Source organism: Nomascus leucogenys, chromosome 2 (assembly GCF_006542625.1).
Source record: "Nomascus leucogenys isolate Asia chromosome 2, Asia_NLE_v1, whole genome shotgun sequence".
NCBI lineage: Eukaryota > Metazoa > Chordata > Mammalia > Primates > Hylobatidae > Nomascus > Nomascus leucogenys.
This window is the reverse complement of record NC_044382.1, coordinates 115,781,342-115,797,966: the sequence shown is the minus strand read 5'-3', so window position 1 is coordinate 115,797,966 and position 16,625 is coordinate 115,781,342.

Here is a 16,625-nt window from a genome sequence, read left to right as displayed (position 1 = left end):
TCCTGCCTGGCTCCTGCCAGTTCCTCTCCCTGTCCTCCTCAGTCTGGCACTACAGCAACAGCTCTGTTGAAATAACTGACTGGGAGTCTAGGTATGATGGGAAACCAGGGAAGTTAGAGACAGGGGTGAGAAGCATGGAGAGTCAAAGTGCAGATAGGGAAGGTAGAAGGGTGATGAGTAAGTACAACACAAAGAAGGAAGGAGAAGAGGAGGAATCTGCTGCTCTCCCTGACTCTGAAATGCAGACATGTGCTTGTTAGGCCTTGTTTGGACTGTCACCAACAGGAACAGTGATTAGTTGTGCCAATCAAAATTGTGAGCAGACAGAAAGACATTGTGTCTCTAGCTCAAAGGTTGACATGTAATAATCTGGAATCAAGAAATTCTTAATTCTTCACTGCAAATAGCTTCCAAATGTCCTCGGGGCAGAGAAAAATATTACTGGGGTCAGGTGACCACAAGATAGTGATTGTGACAGCTGCAGGCCTTCGCATTTACTTAGTGCGACAATTGGCTTTTAAACAATGTCTTTCCAATTTGTTTTCAACATTGCAGCCAGGGTGCTCTTTTCAAAACACAAATCTGATCATGTCACCAACCTGCTTAAAATCCTTGAATGGCTTCCCACTGATGTTGGAGTAAAGACCAAATCTTTAACAAGGAGCTGCCTGGCTTGGCCCCTGTGGAGGTTGGGAGTGGGGGTGGGATTCACCCTTGTGCAAGCTCTTCTCAGGATCTGGGATGCTCCCCCTGCCGCCCACCTGCTTCTTGGTTAGCTTTTACTCAACCTTGTTCTTTAGATCTAAGCTCAAATAGCCCATTCTGCAGGAAGCCTTCCCAGGTCTATGCCCCTGACTTGGAGTCCTTTGTTGTTGCTTCTTAGAAGTCTCCATTCTTTTCCATTAAAGCACTTATCTCACTTTGTAATTATACATTCATCAGTGCCATTATTTGTTTACTTCTTTCCTCCTACCCCCACTAACCTCTCAGCTCCATGCAAGTGAGAAAGATCTTTCTGTTCACCATCTTGTCCTAGAGCCTAACACTGTGCCTGGCTCATGGGAGGCCCCCAATGCCTTCTAGTTGAATGAGTGGCGGACTGCCTAAATTGTGTTTTCATTCTGCAATTTTGAATTCTGTAAAGGGAGGAAAGTGTTAACTTGACATGAGAACAAAATTCTTAGTTCTATTTCCTATGCTTCTATGCAATGATTTATTTTAAAATATAAAACCCTATGAGCTGTAATCTTCCTTCATATTATATAGAAATCAGTTCATCAAAATAACTCTCTAACTCTACCTGGTATGCTCATTTATTCCCTATTTTCTCTGGAATGAATTTAAGTAGTCCTTCTTGGGGTTCATCTTCTTTTGGGGACTTGTATAGAGAACATTTCATTTTAGGTTAATTCAGTTGAGATTTGTATTTAAAGGTACCCTAAGTTACATGACAGGTAAACGTTTATGAATATATACACAGATATATATCTGTATGTGCATCTCTCAATACATCTAAAAAATATGTATTTTCATGATTTGAAATAGAAAAGATTGGATTTAGGCAAGGAAAGCATTGCAGTGCGAAGTTTCCACCCCCAGACTCTTACCCTCTCCAGCTAACTTCTGCAGGATTTAGTGGAATAAGCAGGCAGTCATAATTTCCTGATGACTGACTGAAGGATATGTACTTCCCCTCCTAATGAAATCCTCAATAGTGAGTCATGATGCCAGAGGCACTGTTCTCAAGGCTCCATTCTGCTTATTCGTAATCCAAATTCTGAAAAGAGCACACATCTAAATCCAACCCTTTAGATCTCTGTGTGGGACTGGAGTATATATTTCTTTTCCAACTTCTCTCTCTCTTCCTTGCATCCTCTGCAGCAGAACTGACAGCCACTGGGCAGGAGTGGTCAGCTTTAGTAACCATGATGGCAACAGAGAAATAAAGAATCCATTATCATTGCTGATTGTGCTGTGATGGTGAGTGTCTCTTTCATAAGGCCACAAAAATGGACATTTAATCATTTACTGAGTCACGGTATACCCTGGGCCAAGTAATTTAGATGAACAACTTCCAGTATGACTACATACAAATGGCAAAATGTTATAGAAATCTGGTTATTTCCTTTAAGAGTGTAAATCTGATACTTCTGCCTCCTTGGAAAAGACATTTTCTTGAGGTACTCGGAAAGAGAAAACAATTTCTTATTTTATTCTATAACACCCTCTAGTTATTGTCATATTTCTCATCATCTTTTCCCTGACAGATTTCTAAAAGAATGGGTCTTCAAGCCCTTCCTCTTTTTCCTCACCACCTATTTTTTTCCTGAACTCCTAATTTTTCTTCCCACCAAACTAGAATCCACAAAGTTTCTAGTAGCCTACTCTAATAGCTTTTTAATATTTGTTTCCTAAATTAATTTTAGGAAGTTGGCCATTATCATTCTTTCTGTCCTCTCCACGGCTTTTAGTTTCACAGAGGTCAGCCCAGCTTGACTCGAGGCTTCAGTGTCAGTGGTCTAGAGAGACTTTCTTCTTCATGAGACAGGCTTCTGGATTCTAGCTGCCTGTGTCTAAACTTCACCAAACTCCAAGGTCCAACCTTGTCTTGGTTTTCTCTCTAACTTTCTCCTTCAGGGTTCTCATTCATCTTCACATTTTCAATCACCATCTGTTACCAGTGATTCCCAAAATGTTCTCTAGCACTTAACTTTCTCCCAGAGGATCAACCTCACAGCTTCATCATCTAGTTGAACATCTCTACATCAATGACTGTCTTGCTAACATGTTCATGTCATGTCCCTGTTTCCCTCCAAGTCAACTTTTTCCACTCACTGAGACTTTAAATCTTCCTTCACACACGATCTGTATTCCATAGCTACTAAAGTCTTTTCTATGTGCCTCTAATGTCTGCTCTGCTTCCCATATCCATTGCCACCAATAAAGTCCAGAATCTTTTTAAATCACATGTAGATTGTGGCCATAAGCTTCTCATTGGTTTCCCAATAATGCCTTCCCAACCTGCCCCCCGTACAATCCGTCTTGTCCCCTTAAGTTAGAGAATCATTTATATATTTGAAAACATCATTGTCTAAAATAAGAATTCTAAGCTTCTCATCTAGGTGTGGCAGAAAGAGTCTTGAGATATTAATTAATAGGGGATACCCAAACGCTACTGCTACCCCTCTATTATTAATATCTCCTATCCCATTTCTCAAAGGTGACCTAGTTTTTTGAAGGTAGCGCTAATGTCTTTGAAGGTAGCTAGAGGTGAGAAAGGGTGATTGCTACAGATTCAGAAAAAAGATAGGGAATACAGTGTGTCTTCCATGGCAATGCCCCCCATAGCAGGTAAGACTTCAGAAGCAACGGCTTTAGGGTCTATCCCAGAGATGGGACCATATTCACATTCTTAGCAAAGATTCCCAGATGCCACCGTTTAAAAAAAAAAAAACAGCAAGAGAGTCATAGGACTTCAAGGGGCTGTGAAGGACTTCAATGAGCACAGTAAATAAGAATGGTCAGCATCTTCACATTGGAATAGGCAATAGAGATCTGATCCTTTTTTTTCTGAGATTCAGAGAAGTTTTTCAGATTCTAGTGTATTTTGGAATGGCAGACAGCAAAATAATAACTAAAATGGACTTTCCCACCAGGCTTAGTAGAAGTATGCTCAGAGTGGGATCTAATTTGGAATAAGATTCATATCCTCTACTCAAAATCCAATGCCCTCCAAAGTCTGCACCCCTTCATTTAGTCACTCATCAGAACTACACTGTGTGTTATGGTTTGAAGGTGTGCCCTCCAAAATTCAAATGTTGCCAATGTGATAGTATTAAGAGGTAAGGCTTTTAAGAGATGATTCATTCTTGAGTGCTCCTCCCTCATGAAAGAGATTAAGACCCTTATGAAAGAGTCTTCACACAACATTCAACTAGCTTGCCCTTCTGTCTTCTGGCATGTGAGGATGTTGCAAGAAGTCCCTCCCAAGACAGCAAATGCAGTGCCTTGATCTTGGACTTCCCAGCCTCCAGAACTGTGAGAAATACACTCTTTATAAATTACACAGTGTGTGATATTTTATTATAGTAGCACAAGTGAATTAAGATACTGTATATCTATTATGCTGCCTGGAAAGACAAAGGCAAAATAGGACACTTTCTGACCTCAAGTTATAATAGTGAGAAACAGGCAAATTCTCTCCTTTCTTTTCTTCAGGGAAACCTTCCCTAGGCTTCCCTGATCTTGGTCATATCCCCTATGTGCATTTTTAATAGTATGTGTTCCTGTGTTAAATGCTCCCAAGAAGAGGTAATTTTACATTTGTTTGACTGGTTATTTTATTAACTTCTGTTACCCCCCAATAGACTAAATTCCATGAGTACAGGGGCTATGTCAGTTTTTGTGCAGTCAATGTTTGGAAGGGACAGTGCCTGCAGTGAACACTTCCTTTTCCAACATTAATACCTTCTCCACTGTACTTCACAACCTCTGCCATAGTCTCACAGATCTCCTGTGAACACGTCATTGCATTTTTTTGCCTTTAAACCTTTCTTTTACCATTCTCCTTCAACTGAATGCCAGCCCTCACTCTCACTATCATTCTTGAGGCACAGGATATATAGAGTCTGACGTTTCAGTTATACTTTTCTCTGTAATTGTCCTGTCTCTCCAGTTGATTAGCAAGCATCTCAGTTGTCAGTACTGTATTTTATAATAGCCCCAAATAAGGTACACTTAGTGTGTACTCAACTAGAGACCACTTTGCATATGCTTTGGGGATTGTATTCTCTGCGAGAGACTTCTCTTATGGTTAAATATGCATGGTAGCCCTAATTAATTGATATTTGTTGAATGAATATAGTCCAAAGCAGGACATCTTTGTGAGGCTCATTGCACTCAATTCATTTCAACAAGTTGATTCATTTCAACAGATGTTTCTTGAGTTCCTACTATGTGTCAGGAACTCTTCTAGGCAACTGGGGTACTTCCAAGAATAAAACAAAGATCATTCTTTCCCTGGGGCTTATAGTTTATTGGGAGAAACATATAGTAAGCCATAAATAATAAAAGTAAGAAAATTAGAAGATGGGAAATTCTATAGGAGAAAAGAAGAGCACAGGTTGAATGTTTGGTGAAAGTTAACTTCTTGCCTCCAGATCTGGTCTAGTTCTTGTCACGTCAAAAATGAAGGTCCATCTGCAGTAGGTCCTTATCAATCAGGTGAGGATCAAATCACCCCTCATCTAAAGGACTGAGAAAGAATCTGGAACAATTTGGAAGCCCACCTGGAGTTAACTGACCACAACTAGGGCAATCAGGCAGGGAAGTATTCAATGATAATACTAAGAAATTGCAAGCTGTGGCACAATAATGTTCATTTTGTAACCATGTTAATCAAAGTTAATAGGATTGTTTTTGTGTCAATGATAATAATTAACAAATACTTTTGGGAGCCAACTACGGACATTGTACCTAGATTTTCTTACATTATCCCTGTAAATGTTTACAAATAATGGACCATGCATGATGTGTGGTCTATTATTGCTTCCATTTTGTAGATAAGGAACCATAGACAAAGAGACTTTATGTAAGTCATCTAAGGTAACACAAATAGTGCATGACAAGGTGGTGATTTGGAGACAGCAGCCTGACTCTTTAGTTATACTCTTAACCGCCACACCCTACAGCCTGGTGTTGATAAGAGATTGGGAAGTCAACCAATGGGAGGTTTAAGTACTGAGTCTACACGTGTGCAACAATAAATAATTAGGAAATTACATGGATAAATACAACTAAAATATAGTGCTATTGTTTCTGTCAGGCAAGAAAGAACATAGGAGAAAAGAAATGTTCAAAAACAAAGGTATTCATTATACCAAAACCATGATCTTAAAAGCAAGTTAAAGACTCTTCATTCATTTTCTTCACAACATGGACTAAATCTCTCATTCAGATACATCGAGAAGGCCTGGTACTAATCAATAGGAATGCTTGTAAATCTTAGTAAACGTAATTTTATCTAGCTACTTGTCTTGACTGATTTTGATTAGTTTAGTTCGAACCTCAATACTGTGGTCGTGGAATACTCTTTGGAATTTCTCAAGACATTCACTTGCCTTCTTTTAAATACAGTATATGTTTCCATTTTTATTGGATTGTCTAATGCACCAATATATTTAATTTGCTGTGATCTTTTTTATATAAGGGAGTTATCTTATTCTACTGATGTTTCTGTTGGACAGGCTGGGCTGCCCTCCAGGTGCCAATTGCCTGGTTAGAGGTCATCTGGAAATTGTATGGGACATCTCACTGGCCATCCCCTGAGCAGAGCTCTGCTGGGATCTTTAGAAAAATACATACCCAGTTCCAGGAAATACATCTTTTCTAAGTTACGAAGAGCATTCCCTAGTGATCTTTTAAATCCAAAGAGCACTCCTACTGCATATTTGAATTGAGGCACGCTTTCCGTGATATCACATGTGGGTGCATGCAAGTTGAGGCCAAAAGATAGTCTTGTCATTTTCTTTAAATTTCAACTCAAAACTCCAAAACGTCTTCCTTAATTAGCTTCCTCCACTTAGCATCTCTGCATATAGCTTGATAGATATTGTCATCACACATTTATCTTGGCTATTTAGTTCATGTATGTGTGCTCTGAATATCTTCCAGGTGATATGCATCTTGAGGACTAGAATCATGTCTTCTGTGCCTTTTCTATTTCTAGCTTTCTTATTATACCTCTCTACCTAAGTGCTTAATGGAAACTTGTTGAGCTGAAGTGAATGGAGCTGAACCCTTGAACTGACAACTATATATCTAGATGGTTCTGTGCAGCCCCAGTGCAGATGTACATCTCAAAGCCCTTTTAGCTTCAGAGCACTATAGTCTCCATGTCTTCTACATATCTACAGCATAGAGGATTGTGCAGCCTCAAAGGTTCAGAAAGCGGCAGGAGAAGAAGCCATATATCCAACCAGGTTTTATTTTTTCTTTTCCTAAGTAGGTGCTATTGATTGTTTGGCCTCTCATAAAATACAGGTTTTAAGTCAGCTAGCTGCCTACTCAATTTTGTTCATTTTTATTTTTGCCAAATGAAAGCTTTCCAAGAATGTTCATTTATAATCTAGAAATATTTATTAGGTATATATGTTTTTGTGTCAGAAAAATTAAATCCAGAGGAAAATTGTTCCTTGTGTAATATGGAAAAAGAACAACTCTAAAGACAAAAGTCAACTGTATTTGAATGAATTACGCATTCATGTTGGGCTCTGTCTCCCTACTCTTCATTAAGAATTTATCAATTTCTTAGAAGGAAAACGTACTATACAGTGACTCTATATCAATATTTAATGTAATAGTGCCTGGAGCACTGGATTGACTTTCTTACTGTGAAAATGGGAAAGAAAATTAAGACACTGCTCTATTTTCTAATGGTGAGACCCTTAGATAAATTACATTTTAGTTGTTGTTCTATACATTCTAGGAGTGATAATGATCAGGTTCTTTGTGTTCATTGATATGTTCTTGCTAGTTTCATTTTGTTAGACTTAAGTGCAGCATTTAATGTTATCGATCAGTCTTGAAAGTACCAAAATGCTCTAACACTCCCATGGCTATGTGGCTTGGGTCTACTTTGTCAAGAAAAGGTGGCTTATTGGCCTTCTTTCTTAGGTTCCTGAAATACTCGCTTTTTTCCCTACTTTCTCTGAGAGTAATACCTCACGTGCTAATAAGTATTGCATATTGACAAAAATCCCAACAGATTTTTGCATTCATTTTTACTTCTAGTACATTCAGGTCAAGCTCAATTTATTTGTGACATTGGCAATCCTCTTATTTCTTCTCTGCTGCCAATCTATCTACCTTTCAGTGTCAGATATGGTGATTCTGTTGCTGCCCAGGTAGATGTTGATTCTGATACAGCATCAAGTTCACCTAACACAAAAGACAGGACACCATGTAAAATAAGAACAGGAAAGAGGCAGACACAAACCACTATGAGGTATTACGTACCAACAGAGGTATGTAACTCAGGCCAAGGTCATATTGTATTGTTGGTGGGGGTGGTCACAGGGGAGCGTGGGGTCCTGTCTTTGTTGCTGTTGGCTTTCCTTCTGGGACACCTGACAGTACAGAGATGAGAAAGCTAAGGATAGAGTGGGAATCAATATGGTGACCTCGTCAGGCAGTCGTACCTGAAGTGTCCTCACTTTGCCATTGAGTTTGGCTGCAAATGATTCTTGATCAATCCCATGAGATAAAAGTTCCCAAGATTTTCTCCTCTAAAGCATCCTCTCAAAGTGTTCCCTAAGAACTCTTTCATCCCTGCATTTTCTCATTACCAGATTTTTGCATGGTAAAAAGTGAAACTTCTTTCTCCATGGACTTAAATATGATTGGGACAGATAGAATTAGGGCCTGGGAGAATGCCTTGGTGATGAACAAATTTGACCATTATTAAGTGCATTTGGAGAATCCATCTCTGAAACAGCAATTTTCAGCCCCAGATTCCCCAGATTCTGATAGTTATATTGAAGCCAAAGTATAACTCTTGTTCTTATATCTCTCAACTCTGGTATTTCCTGTTGCTTTAAGACCACTATATTCTGGATTGTGATTACCATTGCCATCCAAATGAATCAGGACCAGGAAATTATCACTTCATAATAGAACAGCTCACCACAGAATGCATACATGATACCCCACCTCTCATCTGTGGACAGGCTCTCTTGCCCAGATTTCTGTGGTGAGTGAGTTTGAAGTCTGTTGGCCAGCTGCAGAATGGAGAATACTCATTAGTCAGCCGTATAGGAATAAACATCTGGTGATACCTTATTTATCCAAGTATAGCATGCTTTCAACTGCATAATAACTAGAGATTTTATATATGTGTATGTATAGACATTATTCTGTATCTATACATATATATGGTTGATATATGTATATAAATACACAGAAGGTAATTGGTTATATAAACATATAATGTGAATAATCCTTGAGAAAAACAATATGTTCAGAAGATACTGTGGAACCTACACTGAGAGGTAAAATATTTTTCTTGAATATGGAAAATATCTGTTCATTCTTCTTCTTTTGGTATCTGTGAGGCTTTTATAATAATCTGTGAGTTTATATAATTTGGGTAGAACAGAGTGCAGCTCTGTCATCAAGGGCAGGCATGTGACCCAGGGCTAGCCACTCAGATTATCCCTGGGTTTGGTTTAGAGATGGCTCATGATCTAGTCAGGGACAATGCAACTCAGTTCTAAGAGGTTAGAGGAGCTGTTGGGGAAAGAAGCTCTGTAGCTGGTGTAGCCATCTTGGCTCTAAGAGTGAAGAGGCTGCATAAGAATGGGACTCATGCACAGGGTGGTAGAGCCTAGAGGCAGAGACAGCCAGTGCTCTGGAGGATAGAATGTATAGTTAGGTGAATTCCTATGAATTCATCTATTTTGCTTAATTTAGTTTAAACTGAAATTCACTTAAAATCGAAGCTGAACTGAACATACATGGGTTTACTACTCAGGTAGGTCAAGGAAATGCTGCAAACATAGTATGTTAGCCTTTTAGCAAAGCATCTGACAGTGTTTCTCATGAAATCCTTGTGGATAACATGCAGAAATTTGGAGTGGATGCAAGTACAATCAGGTGACTTCATCAATAATTGAAGGATCATGTCCAAGAATGCTAATTCCATGTCAACCTGAAGGGAATTTTATAGCTGTGTGCCTCAGGGTTCTTTCCTGGGCCTGTCCTTTTTGACATATTTATCAAAGGTTTGGATGAGCAGACTGATGGCATTCCTATCAAATGCTACAGATGACAAGATGATTGGAGGACTAGATATTATGTTGGATAACAGAGACTAGTTTCTAAAATTCTTCATAAGCTAGAGTATAAAATTTGAATTTTAAGAAGAATAAATGTAAAATCTTTGAATTAGATCCAAAAACTAATTATACAAATAACTGGGTAACACTGGAAATTTAGTCAAATGTAATTTTGAAATGTACAACAACATGATATGGCTGCCAAAATAAATAAATAAATAAATAGAGTTACATTGGACTGCACAAAGAGGATACAGTAGTGATGGAGGCAGATGTCATATTGCACATATCATAAGGTTAGGCTTGCAGGGTAGAAAGACATAGAGCCAAAGAAAGTAAAGTTTTCAAATATTTCTACCTGAATATGTAATGATCTTCCCTCAATGTGCCAAATCACATTGCAGAAGGACAAAAATTACCAATGGAAATATTCACGGCCCTCTCTCTGCTCCCACCTGCTATTTGTATATTCTACATCCCCCCTCCCAGGGATGGTTTTCTCTGAGGGACAAGTTACATTATGCTACATAATAAAGGATAGTGTGGGAAAGAAGGATGGGATAGAGGAAGACACAGAAAAGCCAATGAGCACATGTGAAGAAACAGCTGGTTGTGTTTAAAGACAGAAGGATCTGGTGCAGTGGCACATGCCTGTAGTACCAGCTGCTCAGGCTGAGGTAGGATGATTGCTTGAGCCCAGGAGTTCTGAGCTTTTGTGTGCTATGCCAATTGGGTGTCTGCACTCAGTTTGGCATCAATATGGTGACCTCACATGGGTGGAAGATCACCAGGTTGCCTAAGGAGGAGTGAACCAGTCCAGGTCAGAAATGGAGCAGGTCAAAGCTCCAGTGCTAGTTAATAGTGGGATGGTGCCTGTAAATAGCCACTGCATCCCAACCTGAGCACACAGCATACCCAGTGTCTTTAAAAAAAAAAAAAAAAAAAAGACAGAGGAGCGCCAGAGTATGTTTTAGAATAGGAAAGAATGGGAGAGAAAAGAAAGAGAGGAAATTTAATTTAGTTTATAGTAATCACTCAAGGGTAAACCCAAAATGCATTTTTAACATAATTACCTGGCTTTAGTACAAGGAATCCATGGATTTGTATTATCAAAGACTTCATATACCTGCATTTCATTTCCTTCCACATTCTAATCCCACCCATTTTCCCACCACAGGCTGATGAAAGTCTTATGGGAAAAACTACCACATTCCTAACCAAGAGGATATGTGGTTTCATACCATGATATGTTTGAGTCTGAATGCTACTGGGTGAACATAGTACTGGAGGTTTGGTCAATGCAATCACATTGAAGTAAATAAAATTTGGAAGAGAAAATTTGCCATCATTTGTAGGTTACATAATAATTTACTTAAAAACACAAGCAAATCAACAAACTATTAAAAATAATATGAGAGTTCAAGTCAGCAAGGTAGGGAAATAAAATATCATTAACCAAAGAGAAATAGCATTTTTTTACACTAGCACTAACCACTTAGAAAATTCAATAGAAAATAAAGCACTATTTACAATAACACAAAGCTATGAACTTCCTAGGAAATAACCTAATGAAAATCTTTACAGGGGAAGTTTTAAGATTCAACTGAAAGAAGATAGATTTGAATAAATGGAAAGTTACACCATATAAATGGATGTTATTGTTTTACAATGTAAAAGTGTAGACTTCTGCAAATTGATCTACAAATTCAATGCACTTCAATAAAAATACCAGCAGAATATTTGCAGGAAACTGGATAAACTGATTCTAATTAATATGGAACAATAAATTAATTAATTAATATAGAACGACTAAGACAATTTTGAAAAAGAAGGGCAAATAAGAAAACTGCCCTAGCAGACACTAAGAAATACTACAGATATTATGACAAATTATACTAGTTAAAACAATATACTACTGGTGAAAGAACAAATGACAAATACAAAATAATAGAGTTACAAAACACAGTTTTGTAGAGTTATACAGAGTTTCAGGGCAACCTTTGAAGCCTCAGGGCAGAAAAGTATGTCTTTAAGTAGAACCCCCAAGGCATAATCCATAAAGAGATAAGGATTGAGTTTGACTACATCAAAATAATTCAAGTTTCCTATTGCACAATGAATACTACACACAACATTAATAAATGACTCGTAGACTGGGAGATCTTCACATAAATAACAGACAGAACATTAGTTTCTAGAATATCTAAGAAACTCTCAAAAATCTTCAAGGAAAGGACAGAAACCCAGCAGAAAAATGAACAGGCAAAAGGTATGAATAGGCAATTCATGAAACTGTAATGGTGAAAAACTGTTTGAAGAGATGCTCAGTCTCACTAATAATCAGAGAAATACCAATTAAGACTATCAGGATATATCACTTGATATTATTCACATTGGCAAAATTCAAGCATGAAAGCTATCATCAGCTGGCAAGAATTCAGAGCTATAGGAACCCTCATGCAAACCAGGTGGGAGCATAATCTGGTACATAATCCATTTTGGATTGCAATTTTGCACAATTTTTTTTTTGAGACAGAATTTCGGTCTTGTTGCCCAGGCTGGGGTGCAATGGTGCTATCTCAGCTCACTGCAACCTTTGCCTCCCAGGTTCAAGTGATTCTTCTGCCTCAGCCTCCCAAGTAGCCGGAACTACAGGTGCACACCACCATACCTGGCTAATTTTTTGTGTTTTTAGTAGAGATGGAATTTCACCACATCGGCCAGGATGGTCTCAAACTCCTGACCTCATGTGATCCACCCACCTCAGCCTCCCAGAGTGCTGGGATTACAGGCGTGAGCCACTGTGCCCAGCCAATTTTGCAGAATTTAATGGTACTAAGTATTTGTGTATCCAATGATTCAGAGACTCTACTCCTGGCACAACTATGTACAGGGAGACACACAAGGAGGTGCATTGCAGCATTGTTTTTGATATGGTGAGTTGGAGGCGGTATGTGTGTCTTTCACTAGGGGAGTAGGAAAGTATAATAGAGTACTTGCCTAGGATGGAATAATATGCAGTAGTCAAAAGAAATTAATTAGATTGCCATATAGTAACATGGCTAGATCTCAGAAACATACTGCTGAGTGAAATAAAACAAATGAAACTTATAGCAAACAATAATTGTGTAAATTCCTCCCCCCATTCACATATACTAAAGAATATTTTTACAAATACACATGGATACATCTTGACAAATTTACAGAAGGTAGTTTGGAAGAACTGGCATTGCAAACCTAAGAATGAAGACTTGTGAGAAAATGGGGAATAGGATCAGAGATGTGGATGAAAGAGGAAAGTAAACTAACAGGAGTGGCCATGCACAGACTAATGAAGTGCTATGAACTAAAGAGCATGATTCACTCACTGCTGTATAGGCAAGGACCAAAAAAATAAAAAATGAAGAGGGGCAGAGAAGGTTAAAAAAAGTGACTTCTTGAAGGGTATCAAACCAGGATATCTTTTTCCCTAAAAAATTTAAATGAGACTTTATTATTTAGATTTCAGGCAAAAGCTATTTTTAAATGATCCATAAGAGGAAATATCACTTTGCTCTGAGGTCCTAAGTTTCGAACTGTCTATACATCGAAAGAAATCAACTTAATTTATAAAATATGCATCCTTTCTATACTTTCATATTTTTATCTATCTAGTTATAACCTAATGCCTAACCATTTACATGGTGTCATGGTATATAAACCATTTTCATGTGAACTGTAACATTTGATCTTCCCAAAAATTTATAAAGTAGATGACTTAGGTATTAGTTTCCCTTTACAAATGAGGGGATAATAGTTTATAAATGCTCACTGATTTACCAAAATCTTATTGGCAGGAAGGGCCAGAGCCAGGGACTGAATTTGATCATTTCACACAAAATTTCATGATCTTTCTACTATATCCAGTCTACATAGGTGAGTGTGTCCAATACACTATTTTCCTTAATAATTAGAGCATCTCTGGAAGGAAGGGACCATTACAAAACGAAGAAAGTGTAGCTCAGAAAATTTTACTCAAAATCAGGTAAATCATACCTGTAACCCTAGCAATTTGGGAGGCTGAAGTGGGAGGATCACTTTCGGCCAGCAGTTTGAGTCCAGCCTGGGCAACATAGCAAGACCCTGTTTCTACAGAAAAATCGTAAAACTTAGCCAGGCATGGTGGCACACAAGAGTAGTCCTCGGTACTCAGAAGGCTGAGGCTGGAGGATTGCTTGAGCCCAGGAGTTCGAAGTTGCAGTGAACTATGATTGCACCACTGCACTCCAGCCTGGGCAACAGAGTGAGACTCTGTCTGTAAAGAAGATAAAATAAATAGACAATAAATTTTAAAAAACGGGCAAATAACAAGTGCACCCTGCTTCTGTGCCTTAATCAACAAAAGGCCAACACTGAAACAACATCTATCCAACACTTTATAAGAAGTGGAATTTTTTTTTTCTTTTTTGAGATGGAGTCAAATTCTGTCACCCAGGCTGGAGTGCAGTGGTGTGATCTTGGCTCACTGCAACCTCCGCCTCCCGGGTTCAAGCAATTCTCCTGCCTCAGCCTCCTGAGTAGCTGGGATTACAGGCATGTGCTGCCACACCCGGCTCATTTTTATACTTTTATTAGAGATGGGGTTTCACCGGGTTGGCCAGGCTGGTCTCGAACTCCTGGCCTCAGGTGATCTGCCCACCTCAGCCTTCCAAAGTGCTGGGATTGCGGGTGTGAGCCTGTAGGATTCTTAGAAATAGTAAGCCAATGCTGGAAAATTCAGTAGCAGTTCTGCTCTGAGGACTGTTTTTTCCTGTTGAGCTCTGCAGAGCCTCCTGCAGTCTCCAAAACTCAGCTTTGATTTGCAGGGAAATGCTGCCGGCAGTGGAGCCAGACTCAACAGCATGCCACCTTCATGTCCATGTAGGAAAAGCTAGAAATCAGGGTAACGGTTCCCCTGTATTATGATTGACCAAATTTGATAGACAGGCATGATGTAAGGAGAATATGTCCTAGTTCCTCTGTACAGACAACATCCCTCCCGGGGTAAACAAAATCCTCTGACTAGTTCTTAACTTTACAAATTCTCTTGCAACACCTGTAATCAAACTCAGGAACTGTGGTTCTCAACCCTGGTTGGACTTAAGAAGCACCTGTGGAACTTAAATAATGATGTCTGTGCCAATTAAGTCAGAATCCCTGAGAGTAGAACTCACATACCAGAATGTTGTTTAAAAACTTCCTAGATGGTGATGAAAATGTTCTGGAATTATATAGTGGTAATAGTTGTATAATTTTGTGAATAAAAAAGAACCACTGACTTTAAAAAAGTATGCATGTTAACAGGGTGTTGTGGTATGTCAATTATATCTCAATTAAAAAAAACCAAAACACTTTTCCACGTAACTCTAATGTAAAGCTTGGGCTAAGAACCACTACAACGCTAGGCAGTATCCCAATCAGGGCTGCACATTAGAAACTATAAAGGAACTTTTAAAAATATTGAAGTTTAGTCATGAGCACCATAGATTCTGATGTTATTGGTCTGGGTTATGATTTGGACATCAAGTGTTTTAAAACCTCCCAGGCAACTGTTATGTGCAGCCAAGGTAGAGACCATTGGTCCAGAATGGTGGTCCTCAATGGGTGCCACCTGATAAGCAGCATCAGCATTACCTAGGAATTGTCAGACATGCATGTTCTCAGCCCTACCTCAGACCTGCTGAATCAGTAGGGCCCAGCAATCCATCTTAACAAGCCCTCCATGTGGGTCTGATGCACACCAGTTTGAGAACCACCACTTTAGCACGTAAGAAAATTATATTTCAACCCAGTGGTTATTCTTAAATTTCCCTGATCCCTAAGGAGGTGTGCAGGGTCTGTTCCATACCTAGAAAGAATTTCATACTTAGCACCATGTTAGACAATAGAGACTGAAGAGCCAGCTGGAGATCCACCCAAGTGGAACAAATTAGTGAGAGAAAAACATGTAAGATGCTGGGTTATATATGTTTCTTCTGTACACAAGACTGTTGATTTTAGCTCTCACTCAAAATCCTTGAAATTATAATTACAAAATACTACCTATATGGTCTGTTATTTCTTTACTTCCTGCATTTTCAAACTCCAAATGCATTTTGTCATCTCAAATCCTTCCTTAACCTTATCCTGTTGAGCCAGTGATATTGTTTTTTTTCTTGGTTTTTGATCAATAAATGATTCTTCTTTTCCCTTTCTGCAGCCATTTGAGAACGTTATTGGAAAATCTATGACATTTTAGAGAATATATTGTTTAGAATTTTGTCTTCTAAAAGTTTGTAGTGAAAAGACTAAATTTAAATATATTCTGAAGATTTTGAGATGAATTTTTATATGCCAGCTTACAGTTATGAAGTAGTTACTGCATCATTAGTTATGGACTCTTAATGAAACGGGGTTTCCTAGATTTTCAGCATCTATGGGGTTATCCCTTAACAATATTGATCTAAAATCGGGCTGTGAAGGAATGGCTGGATTATTTGTCCTATGCTAAGGCACTTTGATATAACTAGATTGCTAATAATTATTCCCCCCAGTACTAATTACTCTGAAACTACCCCTACAAATAGATGACTCAAACCAATGTTAAGCTTAATTTATTTAAGAGCATTATTATATTACACACACATATATGTCTTCAGGTTCATTAACACAGATGACACAGCAATATTTCTGGGGCCTGAATTTTGACTATCTTTTTATCGGAATAAAGATATAAGCTGCAAAACCAGGATTCATTTCTTTGAAATAGCGAGTTAAATTTGGCTTCCAAGGTCT